The sequence below is a fragment of the Mus musculus genome, chromosome 9, assembly GCF_000001635.26.
Source record: "Mus musculus strain C57BL/6J chromosome 9, GRCm38.p6 C57BL/6J".
In the NCBI taxonomy this organism is placed as follows: Eukaryota; Metazoa; Chordata; class Mammalia; order Rodentia; family Muridae; genus Mus; species Mus musculus.
Window position 1 is genome coordinate 61,256,996 of NC_000075.6, and position 23,224 is coordinate 61,280,219.

The 23,224-nt window shown below is 48.1% G+C and overlaps 2 long non-coding RNA genes across 2 annotated transcripts in view; one reads left to right on the forward strand and one right to left on the reverse strand.

Annotated features, from left to right (window-relative positions):
* Window positions 1–456: 456 nt before the first annotated feature.
* On the forward strand, window positions 457–6,267 carry Gm51682. Its single transcript, XR_003948179.1, has 2 exons — window positions 457–759; window positions 5,212–6,267. It is a non-coding gene; the product is annotated as a predicted gene, 51682 (long non-coding RNA).
* B930092H01Rik (RIKEN cDNA B930092H01 gene) overlaps window positions 2,232–23,224 on the reverse strand; it is a 34,583-nt gene continuing 13,590 nt past the window's right edge. The window contains exons 4-5 of the long non-coding RNA NR_045334.1: window positions 6,092–6,211; window positions 2,232–4,607 (exon numbers count right to left, since the gene is read on the reverse strand). This is a non-coding gene — a long non-coding RNA (RIKEN cDNA B930092H01 gene). The remainder of the gene's footprint in view (window positions 4,608–6,091; window positions 6,212–23,224) is intronic.

The following is a 23,224-nucleotide window of genomic DNA, read 5'->3' on the forward strand; positions in this document are numbered from 1 at the left end:
CCTCTGGCCTCCTTGTGCACACACACATGTGCACAAGCATCCACAACATACATGCACACACAGAGAGACAGAGACAGAGAGAGAAAGAACGAGACTCCATTGTGCATCTTGGTGACACCTTTGTAGATGAAAATAGTCATGCTCACACTAGGGACAGCTATCATCTGTGATTCAGTACTGATGATAAATAGCACTGTGATTGAAAGCCTTCTCTAGAAACAGATGTGAGTCTGAATCCAAAGCCAGGCACTGACTATGATGTGGCTTCCAAAAAGTTACTTAGCCGCTTTGAACCTCAGTTACCTCGTTTATTAAATGTGAACAATTGGAATGGCGCCAATCTCTTAGGATGGCAGAGAGAGGGTTAAATAACATCCAGCCCCAGAAACACTGGAATCCGCAGAACATACCGTGAAATTAACAGTGCGCTGATGGGGAGGGCAAGATGCTCTTGGAGATAACGGCGCTGATGATTCTCTTGATGATGCAATTAAAGACCGTTTATTAGCTATATGACCTCAGTGATTGTGATAAAGCTATTGATAGTGAGAGCCGTGATTACAATTATGATCAATGACAACAGTGTGGTAGAGTATTAAAAGTACATCAAACAGCAAGGGGCTCAATTTTCAGCCCTGCCTCCTCTATCCTCTGTAACCTTGGCCACATCACAGCGCTGAAGGCTAGAAGGCCACGTGGAACTTACCTAATCCACTTCCTCAATTGACAGATGAGGCAATTCTGGTCCAGAGAGATGAGGTAAGTGGCCAAACTCCCTAATCTGTCCCTTTTCCTCCTCAGTCTCTCAGATGGATTCTTGTGCTGTTCTTATGCTGTTCTCTCTCTCTCTCTCTCTCTCTCTCTCTCTCTCTCTCTCTCTGTGTGTGTGTGTGTGTGTGTGTGTGTGTGTGTGTGTGTGTATGCATGAGCACATATAGATGTGTGTATGTGTATGTGTGTGCCTATGCGTGTACAAGTGCGTGCACACATCTTCTGGGCATTTTCTCAGAACCAGATCGCTGATTTGCAAAGAGCCATTTTGTGGGAAGTCAGGCCCTGGGTGTTCTTCAGCAATCTTTCTCTTCTCCTCAGACAAGCCCGGGGTTAAGACTGGCTGCTGATTGGCTGTGGCCAGACAAGGAGTTGAAATGGGTAATATTTGCCTAGTTTTTAATGTCTGGTGTCTACAGTCTGCACGTCCATCATTCTATTATATTGATGACAGGCAGGCCCGAGCCACAGAGAAGAAACAAATTACCTAATAAATCACGGCCCCAGGATCTAAAGTGGACAGTGTTATTAGACTAAGGGAGAGAGGGATGCTAAGCGATAGGTAGGGCTGCCCATGAAAATGGTCCAAGCAGGGACTCATCTGTCTATTTCTCCATAAATAATTATACACCACTGATATGCATCTGAGACAGAACCATGATATGTTATTATTAACTAAACAGTGGGAGGGAGAGCGTGGCAGGCAGGAGAGGGAGAGAGTGCAGAGAAATGCAGCATCCTGCATGATACCCAGCATTGGCAATGACAGGTGGGGATGTGATGACCTAACTCTGAAATTTGAAGGTCTAGCACCCTCATTCTGGGAAGATTCAGGAAAAAAAAAACTTGAGAAGAATAAAGAAGGGAGGGTAGGACTAACACATGCTAGGTTCCTATGACACTCTAGAGCAAAGGTTTAGTTCAGTTATCCCTTGATCCACAAGGGCCATAAAATGAGAGGCCATATGCACAGCAGTTAGGAACACAAACTGGGAGCCTTACTCCCTGTCTTTTAAAATCCCAGGGTTATGCTGTTCCGGACAAGTTACTAAAGCACTCTGGGTCTCTACTTCCTACTCTGTAGACTGCATAAATCACGATGCACGTGTCCCTTCCAGTTGCAGCAAGGAGGGACAGGCAAAGCTCTTATCAGGGTGCCTGGAGCTGGCAAATTGATACATGATAGGCACAGGCTCAATACGCCAGCAGTCCTTTCTGAAAGTGGAAAGATCAAGGTGCCAGGGAAGGACCACGCCCAAGGGCATATAGGAAGAAAATAAAGTGATATTTAAATCTGTGTCAGAATAACTCTGAAATCCATTCCATCCCCTACCAAAGGGTGGGCAAAACCTAAATAATAAGAGGAACTGTCTTAGGCTTTGTGGACCAGTCCCTTTTGCATCCACATAGTTTATAGCTTGAAAGCAGCCACACAAGACATAGGAAAGAGCCAAGCCACCGTGTCTATAAAACTTTATTTGTAGATACAGGCAGCAGGCAGGATTTGATAGGAGTTTTCAAAGAAATCTACCCTAACACCTCTGACAGCTTGCCTAAATGACCTGATGCTCCAAAAGGCCATTTTCAAACACCTGGAACGTGTCACCCAGATGCCCCTGCAGACACAGTTCACAAAGGTCACTGCCTCTCTGGGCTTGGGAGCTCCTGCAGGTTAGATGGACTATGTGGGAGGAGCCTGGAGGAAGTTGTGTTCTCAGGCAGCAGAGCCAGGAAGCAGTCCCTGCCCCAGCAATCCTCTGTGGGCTTTGCCTAGAAACCCATGACAATCCTTTGTGGGCTATTAATAAGCAACTTGAGCCCACAATCACCCAGTGCTTAGCTTCCTGGCTTTAATTTCCATGGAGGCTGGAGAAACAGCTGCTAAGGAGTTTCCCTCCAGACAATAGCAGCAAACATCCCTCACCCCTGCAGACATCTCTAAGCAGCGGCTGGCTCTGCCCCATCTCCTTAAGCTCTCACACACTCAGACACAGGGGACCGCTCTATGCCTTTCGGAGTTGAAAGGGATGGGCACAGCTCAGAAATGAGCCTGTGTGCTCCTAGACCAAGGGACAGCAGCCCTGGGCTCACCACAGCCTATTCAAGAGAGCTTCTCTAGAAAGTTCTGGGGCGTGGTCTCCTGGTTTCTTACCACCCACAGCTCCCCCACCTCTTGACCTTCCTGACCCTTCTGTTCAGAGGTAACAACCAGCCCCCTCCCCCACGTGACTCCATCCTGCCTCCACACCGTGGCGCTCCTCCAGGAAGATAATGAGTACTTACTAGGTTTCATCATCAGAGCCCATATTTGCCAGGCAGATAATTTAGAACTTCAGCAGAGTGAAATTGCCTTTGGTTCAGCCTCAGTGACTGGAGGGCTCCTGGCTGTTAGGAAACCTCATCCTGCTGTGTTCCTTGCTGTGGGGACGGTACTGGGTTAGGGGGGTGGGAGACTTGTGTATTCAATTCGGCCCACTAATTAAAAAAAAAAAATCACAAAGAAAAACAAATAAACGTAATAGAAAACCTAAGCTGTAGTTTGATACTGAGTACCTATCTGCCTTGGTATCAGCAGACTGTGGGGTGAGTCCCACACTCACAGCTCCCCGCTAGCTATGAATGAACCTTGGGCAGGTTCACTCCTGTATGAATTTCCAACCCTTCCTGTCCCATGGGAGGACTTGGCTCCTTCTCAGTCTTCCTACCTGCATAGCCTGAGTCCTTGAAAGCCTGAAGATGAGCACTTGGACAATCAGACAAGGAGGGACAGAGATGAGCTTAGTCAGTCAAGTATTTGCCTTGCATGTAGTGACCAGGGCCATGAAAAGGCCAGGTGTGGTGGTGAGCACTTCACAATCCCAGCACTGGAGAGGCAGAGACAGTCAGAACTCTCTGCCTGGCCAGCAGTTCAACAGACAGGTCCCATATCAGTAAAAGGTAGCCAGGCACGGTGGTGGCACTGGCCTTTAGTCCCAGCACTCAGGAGGCAGAGGTGGGCAGAGCTCTGAGTCTGAGGCCAGCCTGGTCTGCAGAGTGAGTAGCGGAACAGCCAGGGCTACCCAGACAAACTTACCCCCCCAAATGACAATAAGATAAAATAAACAAACAAATTAAGCTTGGTAGGTGCACATACATACCTGAACAGCTACACATGCACACACAAAACTCAACAAGATAATAAAATTGTTTGTGGTTTAATAAATTGAATATAGAGTTTGCTATCCATCGGAAATGGGTTCAAATTCTGTTTCCCCACAAGTCCTTTTGTTATGTGTTCTGTGGTCAGACATGGGCCTTTGGAGGGGGTGTGAGGACTGAAAACAGATGTCTTGCCCTACAAAGCCTTCAAGTGGCCCTTCAATCGTAACACAGAAGTCAAGAGCAAGAACCTGGTTTGCTAGGATCCAGAGTCAGGAGCCTTGAACTGGAGTCAAAGAAATGGCATTACCAAGTGGGTCCTGTCTGTTCTTCAATCCCCTCCCCCGCCATCCATCAAATTCCTGGGCATCCATGATAAGACAGGCCCTTGACCAAGAGCCTGGGAAACAGCTGTGGCTGTGTTCTTGCCCTTAGACAGGCAAGAAACGAGTCTAACCAGTATTGTTGACACCAGAAAAAAAGTCTGTTCCAAGACAGTGGGGCCCAGAAGAGGGAGGGGCTGTGTGGTGGGGTTGGAGAGAGGCCACTGAGTAATACACATGGCTTCAGCAGCGGTGGGCACTCGGCTTCTGGTCCCCGCACTTGTGCCTCAGCATCTGTCCATGCAAGCTCGACTCTCCCGACAGCACAGCTGACTTCCCCAGAGGGTGATGTCAACTCACATTAGCAAAGATGACCTAAGATGTTAATAGGGAAGATATATGTAAGGGGCATTCTAAGAACAACAACCACCAGGCAGACTGGAGAAACAGACTTCTAGGTGGTCACCCCATATCCAACATGGCCACACTCACTATTCCCACACTTCACCAGGCAGAGCCCAAGCTCTGGGTATCTCTTTTCCCAACCACCACAGCATTCCTATTCCACAAATATGTCACTGGAACAAATGACATAGATCAAATATAAATCCTGTTCTGCGACTGGGGGGACACCCCTACCCTGCAAGAATATGAGGACCCCACCTGAGCTCATCATCCTTGTGAGGGGGGAGATGAGAGTCCAGGTTTCCTGTCTCCATATACACTGCTTCCAGGGCCCCCTCCATCCCAGGTCAGGCCTCCTTCTCTTGCCTGCAATGAATTGCGTCGTGTGTAATTGATAAATTATGCAAAAGGGTGCCTGGCAGTTTTCTGAAATGTTGGATAGCTCCGAGGCAGCCCCCGGGGACACAGCCTAATTTCATGGAAACCTCACACTCTGTCTGGCCTGTTTTGTGTAAGTCAGATTGATCTAACAAGACTCTGGAGAGTTGACGTGACTTCTAATTTCATTCTCTAGGTGAGCTGAATGAGATATCACGGTGAAGAGAATGTGTCTGGGGGAGACGGTTCCAGCGGTGGGAGAAATGTCTGCTGTCTGCCTGATGCATCATCCCCGGCCGGCCGGATTCTCTGCTTCACAAGCCAGCCTTCTCCTCATTGGAGGAGGGGCAGCATGTTGGAGGAAAGAGTAGGCAAATAAACCAGAGGCCTCAGAACGGGGGAGGTATGACTGGACCCAGGGATGCTGGCTGTCTTTTCCGTGGGATCACTCTAGTATGCCTAGGGTTGGCAATACTGATCTCAAAATTTCAAGCTTAGCTGAGCTCCTCGCTTCAAGTCTCTCTGGCTGAGCTAAGATGGCCAGAACATAGGGGAACTTAGGTAGATGTTAAGTCCAAAGAAAGAAAGGGTATTGCCCAGGTCAGAAACCAGGGTCAGATCCAGTCATCCTCCCATAGTCACAGGGCTTGTTGTAGCTCACTAGGGTTCACGGGAAGTGTGCTCAAGACTTTCTGCTAAGCACCTTCTGTATACTAGACTCCATAATGCTCATAACTACCCTGAGAGATACATATGACAATCTTGGGGAAAAGAACCTAAATCTACACCACTGTTCTGTGACTGTGGCTCTGTGGCTAGGATTCAAACTCAGGGCTCTCTGATACGAAAGCCTGAGACTGATTTTCAGAACGTGTAGCAGGAGGGGAGGGGATAGTAGTCTCTGTCGTTTCATAGCATGCCCATCAGATGTCTGCTTGACCACACCTCTTACATGCATGGAACTGAATGGCTTCATTTTTAAAGATGTACTGTAGTGTGCGAGCTGGGGAGATAGTTCAGTCAGCAACAGGTCTGCCTTACATCAAGAGGACATGAATTTGATCCTCAGAACCTACCTAAAAACAACCAAGTATGGTAATCCCCAAACTGGAAAGACAGAGACATGTAGCTATTTGAGGATTACTGACCAACCAGTAGCCTAGGCTTCTTGATGAATTGCAGGCCAGTGAGAAATCCTGTTGCAAAAACAAAGAGAAGAAAGAAGAAAATTAAAAGAAATCGTGTCTGAGGACTTGAAGTGGTCTTCTGACCTCCCCATCTCCGTTCACATGCTCACACGGGTGTGTATACACTCCCCCACACACATACACACGTGCACCCACACCCACCCACCACCACACAGACACAACAAGCCAGAGAGGCTGAAAGCATTCTGGCCTGAGAGTCAGAAGAACTGAGCCCAGGCTAATTTGGATAATGCTCTCAAAACACTCTCCTATTCCAACAAGGGCAGCTTTGCCTGCCAAATCTAAGAAAGGCCATCCCACCTACTCCCCGGGCTTGTCTGAAGACTCAAGCAATGGACAGGAGCCATGTAGACTAATCACAAACTCAATAAGAATAATAATGGTGTGCGTGTGTTGGGCACTTACTGAATAGCTAGCCCGAGCTGCTCTGAGCATGCTCAGACTAAGAACCAGGCTTCCTGTTGGGCTCTGTCTTGTGGAAGCTGAAGCCCAGTGTTGCCCACCCTGTCCTCTCAATGCTTTGATCAAGAATTAAGAAGCCTAGACAGATGCTGATGGTGCATCCCTTTAATCACAGCACTCAGGAGGCAGAGGTAGGTGGGTTCGAGGCCAGCCTGGTCTATAGAGCAAATTCCAGGACAGCCAGGGCTACAAAGAGAAAAACCTGTCTTGAAAAACCAAAAGGAGGAGGAGCAGAAGAAGAAGCAAGTAGCCTAATAAATAACAGTCGCTTCTGCCAGCCTCAAGTCCATGATGCAGCTGGTGAGAGCCCAGTAGGAAGATGTGGAGAGGTAAATGTCTGCTTTGTGGCCAGATTGGATGGAGGTCATGGTTTAGAGTGGAGGTTACTTTGGGGTTTCTAAGTTTTGAGGGGTTTCTCTTGAATACGCCCCTCAAAACTTAGTCCCATGTCCTGAACAGCTAAGAGGACCAGACCATAGAGTACACAAAGATCGGAATATCCCTCTCCCTGTAGACAAGTGGGCAGAGCTGGGGACCAGGGCCAGAAAGGACAGATGGATACAGACAGTCCCCCTCCCAGATTCCATGCTACCACCTTCATTCTAAGGGACTCATCTCCAAGGAAACTGTGGCTTGGGAACAGCAGTGAAGAGGGCCACCCATTATGGTTTGTCCTAGACAGATCTTTAGCTTAGCTCTCAAAGTCTCACAACCCAGGAAAGCCCAGCACCAGCAGAAAAGGGATGCTTGCTCTTCCCAGGTAGCCCCTAACAGTCTAAGAGTCTAGATTCATCCACTGGAACCTTATCCATGGAGGTCTAGATGATGCTGGGTCCGGGCATCTCTAGTTTGATGAACCTGTGCTTCCCAGTGCTACCCTCAGAAATGCTTGTAGAATCCCTCTGTAGAGGGATTTTAATGCAGCAACGGAGCTACTCTGCCTGGAATAGAGACATGCCTTGGCACACACCTTTAATCTTTCTAGCTAGAATACAGACACACCCTTGGCACTCTCCTTTAATCCCAATCAATGAAGATAAAGTTAGTTTATAGAAAGAAGCACCATGTTTGGAAGTAATGTCCAGTTGAGAGGCCAACAAAGTGAGAAATGAGAGAAAGATTTGACAGATTACGATATGCCCAACTCTCACAAGAACAAAAAGAAAAGAAAGGTCACAGCAGTGCAGAGAGAGAAAAGGAGAGAGGGCAGTTTTACCAGGAGACTTGTACAAAGACAGGTGGCAAAGAGAGAGAGAACATGCTAGACACAGGTGAAGACAGAATAAGCCAGAAAATGAGAAGGAGCCAAAAGATCAGAACATATTGCCAAAGTTAGTATGACATCAGGCAGAGCGATTCAGACAGAAGCTGAGAGAAGCCAGTTTGAATCAGTCAGCTTGGAGAGGAGTTTTGAGCCAGATCAGCTGAGTTGACCAGTCAGCCAATGTTCAGGAGGAGCTAGAAATAAAAGGTGAGCTTACTCGGCAGTAATTCTCAGAGGCTGAAAACATTCTAGGCCTAGATAAGATTGAACGGAGGCTACAAGATTCTGGGACTAAGACCAGGTTGGCAGACAGAGGCAGTAAGCCTCTGAGACAACAATAACATCAGGCAAATAAAAGTCACTTTTGTATCCCTCCAGCTCCAGACCTACCCAGCTATCACCTTGGAAGCCACTGTCCTAGAACAGCTGCATACAACACTAGCCTGGCCAGGCTGAGCAGCCCACTATGTGTCTTGAACAGGAGCCAATCTTCCATCCATCACAATGGCAACAATCCAAATGTCCTCTACCTAGGCCAAAGGTGACATCTTTTACTTCCTAACCAGGCGTGGCAGACAATCCTGACAGGTACATCATTAGCATTTGTCAACTTGACAAAGACCTTGAAGAATGACCTAGAAGGAGGGACCCTCAGCTGGGAAACTGTCTTCAGATTTTCCTGTGGACACGCCTATGGGGTATTTTCTTGCTTAAAGAGTGATGTGGGAAGCCCCAGCCTACTTACTGTAGATAGTTTCACCCCTGGGCAAATGGCCCTGGTTGACTAAGAAAGCAAACTGAGCAAGCGCGTAAGCAGTGTTCCTCCTTGATCTCTGCTTCAATTCCTGCCTCCAGTTTCCTACCTTGAGTTCCTGCCTTGGGTTCCCTGACAGATTCGCTGTGACCTATGAGCCAAGCAAACCCTTCTGTCCCCAGGTTCCTTTAGGTTATGTGGTTATCACAACAATGGAGAGGCAAACTATGACAGCAGGGTTCATCTTTCTGCCTGTACAGAGAGCAAAGGGGGCTTCCCACAGTGTCACAGTTGGTAGGGTCCTTGGTGACTCTCCCTATGACTCAAGGTGGATACCTGGGAGGACAAGAAGCAACTTGGCAGGATAACTGATCAGGAAAACTACTCCCTCTCTGCTCTCTGGCCCAGTGCTGCCCTGAGCCTCTCTTCCCCTACCTCAAAAAGGAGGCTGGTCCTGCCTGAACAGCATTCAGGAAAGCTGTCAGATATTCCCCAGGACCATGATGGCTTCTCTTGACAGTGACTCTAGGCCAGTCATGCCTTAGCACACACCTTTGATCCCTCTGGCTAGAATACTGATATACCCTTGGTGATCACCTTTAATCCCAATCAATGAAGATAAAGTTAGTTTATAGAAGGAAGCACCTTATTTGAAAGTGTTGTCCAGTTGAGAGGCCAACAAAGTGAGTAATCAGAGAAAGATTTGACAGATTAGGATATGCCCAACTCTCACAAGAACAGAGAGAAAAGAAAGGCCACTTCAAACTGTCACAGCCCAGGTGCCCTGGTTTAACCTCCAACTAGGCCTAACAGCTCTCAGGTCAGGGCTCAGCTCATGACCGTGAGAGCCAAGGTTTTGAGTGTGTGAAGCTCCAGCTTTGCTTTGTGTTACAGGTTTGGTTTGGTTTTACAGCTTTTATGGTTTTGCAGGTCACCTTCTGTATGTAGACATCTGGGGGCTCCAGCATAATAAGACCCCCCATGCCAAGAGGAGAAATAAACCCAGTAGATGTCAGTCACCTGGGAAGGCCTGAAAGGTGTTGATGGTATCTATTGTGGGGTTGCTGCCTGCAGGCCCTAGAATCTGAGAGACTCATCTACTAATTGTAAACAGCCTAGGGGAGAGGGTCCTAGAATAGAGCCATCAGGAAAAAAAAATCATTCAACCAACTGTCTGTGAAGGGTTGGGTCTCAATAGAGTGGGGAAGAGATATGAGCCCCCAGGGAGAAATGTTTCCATTGTCAGGGACAGGGGACAAGAAAGAAGCCCAGGCTGGACACTTTCCATGGAAAGCCCGGTGTCAACAACCTCGAAAGGGATCCTACTGAGGGGAGCTTCATTAGACCCTGAGCTGTCCAGGCAGAGGGGAGAGGAGCCGTTCATGCCTGCTTCAACCCAGTCTCTGTCTCTAAGGAGAAAGGCTGGGTGGGGGTGAAGGAAGTTGAGAACATGAACCCATCTGGCAGGGATGCAGGAGGGCAGAGAGCAGCAGTCCGGGTACACGGAGCCAAGCATGAATGTTTATTAAATCTGGGTCATAGGACAAGGTCATCGTGATATTTTCTGCTGCCCTACAGACAATTCATTTATTGTCTGTAGACTTTATAGTCTAAAATAAAACCTAATTCAATCCTTGAAGCAGCAATAAGGGGAACCAAGATGGGGTGGAAGTGGGAGTCAGGTCACATGGGGTCAAGCTGGTGCTCCACCTCAGACCTGTCTGACCCCCAACACTGGCTTCCTCTTGCCTATAGCAAGACAATCACCAGAATCCAAGTCACAATAACCCAAGGCCGTTAGGAAACTGGGCTGTGCTGAGGCAATGGGCTGGGATCACAGCTCAGATGGCTGGGCCATCTCCTGCTGAGTCGGCAGGAGGGCTCCGCTTTAGCAAACAGAAGACAGAGGACCTCTTGGAAGGAGCAATAACGGTAGATGCCTCCTAGTTAGGAAACATGGATGGCAGGGCAGGGCCAGAGAGCCCTGAGCAGGCTCCACAAGAAGTCTGCTCAGCTCTTTGGGAGTCCAATGTCTACCACACCTCTCCCACCACCTACCAAAACAGGCCTTTGAAACCCTTCCTGCTCTGCCCCACCCACCTCCGCTTTTACATATATTTGCATATTTGGCTCTTCATCTAGAATCCCCTGAGAGCAAACACTAAAGAGCATCCATTGTCTACCATCAAAGAAGTCCCTACAGGCCTCCTCTTCTCCTTCCCTGGCCCTGGGCCTGCCTTCTTTCTCAGTCCTGTGATCTTTGGTGTCCACGTCTTCTCTGCATATCTTATGCTCTCCTCTGCAATTCTTCACCATTCCCTCCCCTTCCCCCTCCCCCACCACTAAGCTACATTCTCAGCCCCTTCCCCTGTGACTGTGACTTCTGTTTTAACTGCTGGCTGAGTCTAACTCTCATCCTTGGGTCATGCCCATGAAACAACCTGCATTTCAGACCTGCCTGTCCTCCACTGACCAGCACCCCAGCAATCTTCAGTAAGGCAACTTCACAGCAAGGCTCAACAGATGAAGTACTTTAAGGCCACCCAAGTCAGCATCCCACACAGACCCATTTCACCTTTTCAAGAGGTATTGGCAGGTGAATGGCCCCATTGAATGCTAGCCTAGGTGGTCTCTGACTCATCTCCCCCCATCTGACTTGGCTTGGGGTGGGGGAGGGGTGAGGAGTAGAAGATATCTGCCTGGGACTGTAGTCACTCAGGACAGGTTACACCTGAATGGGTTTAGGGAAAGTCCAAAGGTCCACATGATGGGTGGCTGGGGCGGGGGGCTACCTGCTGAGACTGCCCTAAGTGATCTTCAAACAGGAGACAATGTCAGCTGAACATCCATCCGGTGGCCACTCTGTTCCACATGGGAAAAGCTCACAGCTGCTGTCTGTGGGAAAGAAGCACAAAGGCAGTTTCTGCTGCTTTCCCAGGAGGGTATGGTTTGGGCAGAGCCCAGGAGATGTCAGGACCACCCAGCACATGTGCTCTGCGCAAAAACTGGTTTAGATTCTTCTTTAATGATGTGATAATCTGAGAGAGACCCAAAGGAGGCCTGTTCTAAAACCAAATCCCCAGTACAAGTCTGTCCATGCTGAGTTATCAGACTCCAGGCCCCTCCTTGCCATTCACAGTCACACTGGGCTCTTAGGATTGGCTGACTACAGTCAGGAGTATTGGTTCCCTAGAGGACTGCTGTGGTTTGGGGTGGGGGTGGGGGAGAACCCTTTTCACAAGCAAGAGAATAGCCATGTGCATTATTATACTTGGTCCTGGTGAAGAGCCTAGACCTCTCATATGATGGCAAAAACCAAGGTGCATGCCCTCGATCAAGAAACTTGCCCAAAGCCAGGCAGTGGTGGCACACACCTTAACCCTAGCCCTCAGGAGGCAGAGGCAGGCAGATCTCTGTTAGTTCAAGTCCAGCCTGATCTACATAGAGAGTTCAAGGCCAGCCAAGACTTCATAGAAAGACCCTGTCTCAAAAAAACCAAAAGAACAAATCCAAATAAGCAAACAAGAGACAAATAAATAAAAGGGAAGAAAGAAATTTGCCTGTAGCAATTTTCTGAGGTCAGACCACACAAGCATAGGTCAGAACAAGCCCAGGTCTGCACTGCCAGCCTTCAACGCTGCACACAGCTCCCTTTTACCCCAGGACGCACTTGAGAAATATTTACTTATTGACTCATTGATAGACTCCACCCACAAGTTCTTCCAAGATCATCTCTTGGGTTGGCAGTCTGCTCTCCCAAATGCCAACTGTATGAACAATATATTGATCATTCCCTGCAATAATTTGTCATCTGGCGATTGCTACTTGGGAAATGCCAGTCTCCCAGAAGGAAGATGACAAGAATTCAGGCTGTTCGAATATTTTTGTTTTAAGGGAGTGGGAGTTTTGAAGCGCCCTGTTACAGCTTGTGTCTCTTCCCCTGCTGCTGGGCATGAAGGGAAAGGGACCACCATGCCAGATTCTGGGAGCTGATGAGGGGCCCTGGGACTCTGAGTTGGCTGCTGGACTCTTTCCCTCCCTCCCCAGCCCTGGAGCCAGCTGGCTGACAGGCATTGAATTGGTATCTCAGGATAGATGCCTGTCAAGTGGTCTTCATGTTGTGACAGTAGGCAACTATGATTTATTTCAAAAGGAATTTGCAATAAACTTAAGCTGAAGGAGGGGGAAAGAAGATCAGACAATTTAGAATTAAAAAAAAAGAAAAAAGAAAGAAAAACCACTTGAAGGAATTTGGCTGATTGACTTTTTACTGGGAGACAGAGAAGAGCATATTTCGAGGGAAGAAGCACACACATCCACAGAGGCCCTAGAAATCAGCAGTGAGGTCCACAGGTTGCTGCTCTTCCAGCCGACCCAAGGTCAGTTTCCAGCACCTACATGGCAGCTCACAATTGTCTGTAACTCAAGTTCCAGGCAACCCAACACCCTCACCCAGACATACACGCAGGCAAAACACCAATGCATATAAAATAAAAACAAAAGATTATTTAACAGCAGCAACAAAAGATCCTTGGGTTAGAGCAGAGGTAAATCAGCCCTGCTTCATTCCAGTGCATGCCCACCCCAGGTCTCTCTCTGCTCACTTCTGCATGGCCGGTCCTAATACTTCATCCAGCAGATGAGTTCCTGCTTTCCTGAACCCCCGCCTCCCCACCCTCCCTCTCATAAACAACTGTAATGCTACATGGGGAATGAACGCCTCACTCGAACCTAGTTGTTTGCCCCGACGGCAAATGGAGCGGGATTCTCCTTTAGACAGTGTACTTAGAAGGACTGGGGGTGCAGCCAGTTGGTGGAGTATGTAATTAGGATGCATGAAGCCTTGGGTTAGACCCTTAGCATCATTGAAATGGGTGTGGCTGCAGACAACTACAGTCCAATGTTTGGGAGGCAGAGGGAGGAGATCAGAGGTTCAAAGTCACCCTGGGCTCCATAGTGAGTTCAAGTTCAACTTGGGCTATGTCAGACCCTGTCCCCTGTCTCAAAACTGAATGAATGAATGAATGAATGAATGAACGGACAAACAAATAAACAAATGGAACCAAGAGGATCAGGGATTCAAAGTCATCCTGGGCTCCATAGTGAGTTCAAGTTCAACCTAAGGCTATGTGACATCCTGCCTCAAAAATAAATGAATAAATAAATGGAAGCAGCTATTCAAGGCTCAGACTCATTCTGTCTCATTAGTAATGATAGGCACAAAACAAGGTGAGGGGAAGAACCTTTGAAGGCAGCAAAAATGGCATCCAAGAGGCCTGGCTTAGACCTGGCTGTGTTCTTTCTAAACACTATGGCTGCTAACAAGTCCGTGTCTCTGCCTCTGTAAAATGAGGAACATCCTCACCGCTGGGACTGGAAGGGTTGAAAGACATATGGCTGAGGCTGGAGTCTGGTGTCTACTTCATGGGAAGCCCTCGGTGAAGAGAAAGAATGGTCCTTGCTTGGCACCGGGTGCCAGGGCTGCCCTCCTGAATCTCACGCCATGCCTGTCTATCTGTCGCCGTTTCATTCCCTATCCCTGATCCCCAGTTTCCAACCACTTACAAAGGAAGGTCCCTCGTGCCTTCCATCTGTAGATGATCTGTATGTGGTGTGTGTGTGTGTGTGTGTGTGTGTGTGTGTGTGTGTGTGTGTGTGAATATTTCTCTGTTTATTTAGGCCTGAGAAATACAAAGTATTGAGAGTCAGTATTTACTGTGAATGCTGGTGGCCAAAGTTCAAATCCTCACCTCCTCCCTACCAGCCAGGTGACTCTGAGCAGATTAACCTTTCTTCACTTTAGCTGGCCTGTCTGCAGATAAGGAAATCATACCTAACAGCTTCTAGGAACCTAGGGGGACCCTGCAGTTCACCTCTAGTTAATGTCAAAATCAATGGAGCAGAGATTCCCCTTGTAATCAACCTTGTAACCAGATAATTTCCAGAAATGTCTCTTTCTCAAAAATGTCTTTCTTCATCTCCTAATCTTCTGGTCAACTGCCCAGTTGCCCTATCTCCCTCTTCAAAAGGACAGTTGTAGAAGGTAATTCAGCCCAAATGCTGACAAGAAAGACGTCCCCAGCATCTAGGAGCTGGGGGTGTAGTTACTTCTGTGAGCCCGTTAGTCACACTCTGTCACTGGACAGCCATCTTCCCTTCACTACCTCCATCTAGCCACTCCCTGCTGAGGAAACCTCCACAGAGATGAGCAGGGAGGGACAGGTGGTGCAGGCCTGGCTTCTGAGAACTCCCAGTCTCCTGTCTGCCAGCTTCTGCCCAGGAGCCAGTGGTGTGACTGGGTCAGAGGCTGGGAGCCTGGAGATTGCAGAGTCCATCTGTGAGCTTCTGTTCAAGCAAGCCCTCGGGCCCAGAAACCAGATGTGTTATCGGCTGAGAACAGGACAGACAGCCATCCCTGATCAAGCAGACCAAGAGGTTCCTCTTCGGTGACATTTTGATCTGTTCAACTTCTCAGTGGGTTGGAGGGTATCTACCATGTTGAGCATAATCCTCTTTGCTTTATCTACTAGCTCACATGTTAATCCCTTCCAGAACCTTCCTCTTAGAAACACCCAGCTCTCTGGGTATCTCTAAGTTCAGTCAAGGTGGCATACAAAGCCAGTCTCTGAGTTTCATCCAGGTTGTAGGTCAGATCTACACCTGAGCCTAGAACATCCTCTGCCCCTTCCTCTTCAGGAAGGTGCAGACTCCCTTACAGCCCTTGCTATGTTCCGGGAAGGGAAGTGTGTCTGGTCCAGACACACACACTCTGGGAGTCTGGAAATGTCTTTCTAGCAAACCCTCCCACCTCCTCCTAGCCCCCACCCCATCTCCTCTCCCACTTCACAGGAGGCCCTCCTCCCGCCATTGCAACCCTCTGGTAAGCACCCTGCCTGGGGGCTGGGAGCAGGGCGCTTGGGAACAGTGGCTGGCGACACAAAGGAGGATGAGTTTATGCCAGCTCTGAGGATCAAAGCTGAGTCCATTGAGCATCTGACCATAGATGGGGAGAACCCAAGAAAAGTCCTGTGTGTTTAGGCACTGGAGCCTCAAAGGGAGGCAACGGGAGCCTCAAAGGGAGGCAAGAAACGCTGAGTGGATATGTCCCTTTCCTCATGGCAGTGATAAAAAAATCAAAAAAAAAAAAAGACAAGAAGCAGCTTAAGGAATGAAGGGTTTATTCTGGTTCACCATTGAGAGGCTACCGTCCTCCAGGCAGGGAAGGCAGAGAGGCCATCTTTAGTCAAGAGTGGAGAGTGTGTTGCTTACACACACACACACACACACACACCTCCTCACCCCCACCTCTAGCCAGTCCAACCTTCCTCACTCCCCACCATGGTGACTGACCCAGCCTGTCATTGGAAGGTAGTAAGGAATTACCTTCCCAAGAGGGAGTTGAGAGCTGCCCACCACCCCAGACCTGACACAGCATGCAGGGTGCATGCAGCCCCTCTGGGCCAGGCAGGACCCTAACCGTCGTATTTCCCAGGTCCCCCTGTGATTTCATCATTCTCACCCATATCTGTCCCCGCCCCCACTGGCAGAATCAACTTTGAATAACTGTGTGGACTTTTTTTCCCCCCTGTGGAAGAAGACTTATCTGAGTTTCAATTATTTAATGGCCTGGGATTATTTTGAAATAAACAAAACCAGCCATGACAAAGAAGCAGAGAGTGACAAGGGATGGATGCTTGTGTGCATCTCTGCTTTCTTTTTAGTTAGCCTTGGACTGGAGCCCTTGGAGTGGCGCAGCCAATGGTTAGGGTGGGTCTCTCCACCTCAATTAGCCTAATCCAGAGAATCCCTCACAGATGTGCTCAGAGATTAGCTCTCATGATGATTGTACAGTCTGTCAAATTAACAGTGGAGATCAGCCATCTGCACTAAGGCTTGTAGAGATCATGGCTCGCCACATCAGCAGGCAGCTGGGGATCAGTCACCCCTGGATCTAAAAAGACCTCCCCTGGGCTAAATGCAAACTTCCTCTTTTTCTTACTATTATTCCCCAAACAATACAGGGTAGCAGCTCCCAGCGTCGCATTTATATGGCATTAGACACTATCAAACTTCAAATCTGTAAGTGGGAGAGCATGTGCACAGGTTATCTGCAAGTGCTGGATGTTTGAAACTAGAGCATCCACAGATTTTGGTACTCAGACTTGGAAAGGGGTCTGGACCAATTTCCCCATTGCCGTTGTTAAGGCTTCTATTGCTATGAAACCACACAAAAACAAACAAAAACCATAACAACCAGAAACAACTTGAGGAGGAAAGGATTTATTTCATCTTACACTTTCAGCTAATGGTTCATTAATAAAAGAAGTCGGGGCAGGAACCTGGAGGCAGGAACTGAAGCAGAAGCCATGAAGGAGTGCAGCTTGCCGGCTTGCTCAGCCTCTAGCCTGGGGTGACATTGCTCATAGTAAGCCAGGCCTTCCCACATCTATCAGGAAGATACACCACAGGCTTGTCCGCAGGCCAACTTAGTGGGAGCGTTTTTTTTTCAGGGGAGATTCCCTCTTCCCAGATGATTCAGGCTTGTGTCACATCAACATGGAACTAGGCAGCACGTTACAGACACCAAAGGGCAACCATACTAACAGGAAAGCAAACTCGAAGACAAAGGAACTCAGAGAGACACAGCACTCACCAGGCCAGAGAGAACCGACCGTGTATGGCACAAGAATGCAGTTCATTTACGAGGTCTCCATATTTTGTCTGTTTCCTACCCTGACTCTAGCTCAGGGCCTTCCTGGCCAATGCCTTTGACCCCCATCAAACTTTATCTTATTATCATTGTCCTATTTATTTATTTATTTATTTATTTATTTATTTATTTAGTGAGAGGTCTGTTTGTCATGCTGTTGTTGGTGTGAAGACCAGAACACAACATTTGGGAGTCATCTCTTTCCTTCTACCACAACCCACAAACATTGACGTTAAAAACTAGCTGAATTTCTAGCTGGTGAGATGACTTGGGGGGAAACACCTGAGCTCTGGCGAAGAAGCCCACTGTGAGTTTTTTTAATTGATATTGATTCTCAATCTCCAAGGCCTACCTTCATAGTGGAAGAAGATAACAGACGCTGGTAAGCAGTCCTTTTTCCTCCACATGTGGATGTACATACATACACACACACACATTCACATTTACATACACTCACACTTATAACACTAATAATAATGACGATAATAATAAATGTAATCTTATAAATTAAAATCTTCAACTTCTATACATGGCATCAATAATCAAGAACGGGCTTATGGAGAAGTACCAGGAGCCAGCCTGTAGACAGGAGAGTGTGGGATACTGAGCTAAACATCTGAGAGGAACAACTGAGTGAGGGAAGACTGATTTTGACTCATGTTCAAAGGTCCCAGCTGGTGGTGACCTAGCGCACACACTTAAACCACCTTTTGAGTGGAATCCAAGGTTGCTGCTACTGTTCACATCGGGACTTTGTGGTGTGTAGGAATATAAGTTTCAGGTCCAGGGCACATGCAGCCCTCTGTACCAGCAGTGAGATGGGGCCATCAGACTCCCGGTGAGTACCTAGGATCAGTATCCATAGTAAGAGTGTGGAGACCACTACCCACCTCTGGGCAAAGACAGTGAGGAAGAGAGAGGAGCCCAAGAGCAAAGAGGTCTGGAGGCAGTTACAGAAGGAAACCAGGAAATCTTTCTGTAACAAAATACTGGTGGTCTTCAGTGATGGATGAAGCTGGAGAGAGGAACAAAGAGCTCTCTTAAAGAGCTGAAGGGAGACAGAGATTTGTAGAGCTACCATATAAACAAATGATGGGTGGAAATCTCAGCTTTAATAAGGACACAGACTATTGCAGGAGGGATTCTGCCAGCTGGGCCTATCTTAAAAACAGGAGTGCTCAGCCGGCCATGTGGGAGGACAGAGCAGCAGAAAGGGCAGCTCTGCAAGTCAAATAGTTGGGTGGGTGGGTGGGTGGGTATGTGGATAGGTAAGAGAGCAGATGGATGGAACGATGGGTGGATAGATGAGTGGATGAATGGGTAGGTGGATGGATGGATGGGTGGGTGCATGGATGGGTAGATGAATGGGTGGATAGATAGATGGGTGAGTAGATGGGTGGACGAATGGGTAGGTATGTGGATGAGTGGAAGGATGGTGGATGGATGGATGGATGGATAAGTGGATGGATAAGTGGATGGATAGTGGATGGGTGGATGAATGGAAGGATAGGTAGATGGGTGGGTGGATGAGTGGGTAAGTGGGTGGGATTAATGGGTGTATGGATGAACGGAAGGGTGGATGGATGGATTGGATGGATGGATGGATGGATGGTGAGTGGAAGGATGAATGGAAGGATGGGTGGATGGATGGGTGGATAGATGGGTGGGTAGATGAATGGATGTATAGTGGATGAGTGGATGGGTGGATAGATAGATGGGTGAATAGATGGATAGATGAGTGGGCAGGTGGCTGGGATTAATGGGTGTGTGGATGAATGGAAGGATAAGTGGGTGGGTGGATGCGTGCATGCATAGTGGATGGGTGGATTAATGGAATGATAGGTGGAGAGATGGATGCATGGACAGTTATACAAATGTATAAAGAACTGGTTAAACAAGAGAGAAGAAATGAGTAGAGAGGGGATTGTGAATAGATGTAGGTGAGGAGAAACAGCTGAATGCCTTCAGCCCTGCCCTGCAGTGCAGAAACTCTAATCACATGAGGATATGGGTGAGTGAGGCCTGGCTGCTGGATTTCACAGGCCTCTACGAGAGTGGCATAAGGTCACCAGATTTCTATTTTGGCTGCTTAAGAACATTGCCATCACAACCTTTGTCTGTTTAAAAACACAAAACAAAATGTGACAGAATAAAGGCTAGCTCTTCCCAAATACAGGCCATTAATCCTAGTTCCCATGTGTGTAGTATTGGGCTTTTTTTTTCCATTGCTACAATATACCTGGGGTGGGGGAGGGGAGTAATATACACAGAGAAGAAGTATACTTAGGAAGTACAACCAGCATGATGAGGGTTCTGTCCCGGGCTTCCCTGGCTATATCATCATGGCAAAGGGTGTCATGGCGAGAGTGCATGCAAGACAGAGAGCCTGAGTGGCAAATCAGAAAGCTAAGGAGTGGAGTGGGTGGTCCTGTTCTTTTTCTAAGAATGTCCTCTCTAGAGAACTAACTCCATGAGGATGCCATTAGACCCTTTCCAGGACCTAATAACCTAATAAATTACCTCTGGAGGCCCCGCTTCTTGAAGGTTCCATCACCTTCCAACATTACTACTCTGAGGAACAAACTTCCGTAAGCGGAATCATTGGACCACTCAAAACCTTGTGGGTAGAGACATATTTGAAATGTGTGTTGCCTTTATATTAAGAATCCATAGATTTGGCGGGGCAGTGGTGAGGCACACCTTTAATCCCAGCACTTGGGAGGTAGAGGCAGGTGGATTTCTGAGTTCAAGGCCAACGTGGTCTACAGAGTGAGTTCCAGGACAGCCAGAGCTACACAGAGAAACCCTGTCTTGAAGAACAAAAAAAAGAAGAAGAAGAAGAAAAAAAAAACTGTTGAAAAAAAGAATCCATAGACTTGAGGACAGTAGTTTAAAATAGCATGAGAAATACATACATAAAACAAAACCTAGTTCTATTAAGTAAAGAAGAACAATATATCACATAAAATGTCAGTGAGTGAAGCATGGGTGTTTAGGTATAGTGAAGACCAGAGGAAGTGATGCTCACAGGACTGCCTACCGCAGAGCTGTCCATCAGCATACAAGAAGTCGTCCAGGCTGCCCTTAAACTCACTTATATCACAGCCTGAACTCCAACTTGAGATCCTCTAGCACCTAGCCTCTGCTTCCCAAGTGCTAGAATTATAGGCACGAGCCATCATGCCTAGTCTTATTCACTTGAAGAGATCGGTCTGTGTCCAGGACAACATTATTTAACTAATCAGAGCACACACGGGCAGCCTCTTTGCCTCATGGATCAACAACCGCAGGCGCAGGCAGCAGAGCTGGGGTGGGAAGTGCAAAAGAACACTCTCCTAGTCAGCCTCTGATTCACACTGGGGTGAGAAGGGCATCGAGAAAGTGCCACCAGATCCCTCCTACTGGTGAATGATGTCTCTGCAGTCTATCTCCAGAAAAGCTGTAATTCAAGGCCCGGAACAACCTGTGATTTACATGCTGGGTTGGTGTAAAAGATATTGTGCAGAGCCTTCTGAGTGTGCTCTGTGTGTTTGTATAAATCTCGCTACTCAAAATATCTCCCACAGTTGACTGACAGCCCGTGTAATTTAGCAGAAGGCTAAAAATTAAAATCCTCAAGCCTGCTGAGGGAGCGTAAGAATGCAGTAACACTGAGCGCCGCCCCTCGCCCGGGCCCAAGCTCGGCAGATGCCAGGGCTGTTCATTTTGGAGACGAAACAAAATATTTGTATTTAGATTTATTAAAGTCATTATTCCGCCATTTGTTCCAATGTGCTTTATTAAAACCGGATCTCGTGTCTGTTTTGAAAGTATTACCTGATTTACATAAGCCAGTCCCAGCCCTAATTACGGCTTCCTTTGGTGTCTTTTCATTCCGAGGGAGGCTCACGCTCCCCCTCCTGGCTTTTTTTTTTTTTTTTTTTTTTTTTTTTTTTTTGTCGCCTGCCTTCATGGCCCATATGTCTGCCTTGAGATAGCAAGAATCCGAGCCTATAAATAGATGGCTGAGAACAGCTCCGCTGCCAGTTATCTGTCCACACATCAACATTACCATAATTGCAACAGGCAATGTGTAATCTTTCTAATCACACGTTCCAGACGGAAAACTGGATCGAGTTTCATAAATTGTATAATTTGAGGCTTTCCTGAGCTAACCGCTGGGCAGGCGGGCTGCTGTGGGTCATCCAGGACTTGGAAGTGCCACCCCTCTAAACCTGGTCAGGCTGTCCCAAGGTGGCATGGTGACACACACCTGAGGCAGTCACTTGGGCGCTGAGAAAAGTAGTGCCACCCTCTCTGAGTCACAGTCCCACCCCCCTCCCAGCCAGGCAGTTTCACTTTTCTCTTTCATTCCTTTGGGGGAAACACTGTAAGTGTTTTCAGGATACAGATGAAGACACCAAGAGAGGTGAGACTCGTCTTCAGGGGTGCACCAGCCAGTCGCAGAGACTTAAACACAGATCCCAGACTCAGTACCTCCCCCCCCCCCCATGCCCTGAGCTACAGATTATATCTGCAGCCTGGCGCCAGGGAGGTCCCAGTGAATTCCGTATTTTCGTCCTTTCAATGGCTTTCATAAATCTCATTCTTACTTAATTTTGAAGCCCAAACAGACCTGCTTCTCCAACAAGCCACTGCGCTATCTTGAGTCACAGGGCTTGCAAAGTGGAGCTCTGGGATTCCAGGCTGGGCTGAGTCCAAGGCCTGTGTTCGGGCCTTCAGGACCTGCACTGTCAGGGTCTTCTCTCCTGGGGATCCCTCTCCTCTTTGTTTGCTTTGCCAGCCTCTCAGAAGGATGCTAATTGGGTCCTGTCAGCAGGCAGCAGGCAGAGCCCAGGGAAAGGTGATGAGGGAGGAGGGACAGCCTTCTGCCAGGCTCCCAGACCACTGCTCAGCTTTCCCAGGGCCTGGTGGGGACTCCAGGAAATTGCCTCTGAGTGTCCTACTTCCCTAGAGAGCTGCTGCGGGAGAGCTCCCTTTGTTTTGCATTGCGCGAAACCTCCGGCAATGCTATTCATACTGCAGGTCCCTGGAGTGGCTGATGACACCCTGATATATAGACTGGTCCCCAAGGACCCAGCGTGCTCTCTGGCACTGTGCTCTCCAGCCGCGCCTAGTAATTGGCCAGCCTTGCAAAGTTCCAGCTGTCTATTAACTGCTTTAAATTGAACACTAATCAGATGATGGTGCGGTTACCAGCAAGGTCCCTCAGGCTTCCCTCAGAAGGAACCATCTAATCTATATCCCTTAATTTTTCCAGATTGAGGAAACTGACAGTCAGAGAGGAAGGGAATGGACGACCTACTGTGGTCGTAACCAATCCTAGGTCGTTTTCCATGGTCTGTTGATCTGTGTGTGTGTGTGTGTGTGTGTGTGTGTGTGTGTGTGTGTGCACATGCCCGTGTACCACTGTGAGGTTCTTGACTGGCAACAGATTCTAGAGTCACTCTGGAGACACACCTCTGGACATGTCAGTGAAGAAGGAGTGTTTAGACTGAGTTAATTGAAGGAGGAAGACCCCACGCTAGGTTGGGCAGCACCATCCCATGGGTTGCTGTGCCTGCCTGCCTGATGGAAAGCAGGCTGGGCATCAGCATTCACCCCTTCTCCTTCCTGACCATGGATGCCATCTGACTGGCTAGCTCAAGGCTCTCCTGCCATGACCTCCCCATCATGATGGACTCTACCCCAAAACTGTAACTCAAAATAAACCCCTCCACCTTACAGTTGTTTTTATTTGGTCTTTCCTGTTCTCTCTCTCTCTCTCTCTCTCTCCCTCCCCCCCTCCCTCTCCCTCTCCTTCTCTCTCTC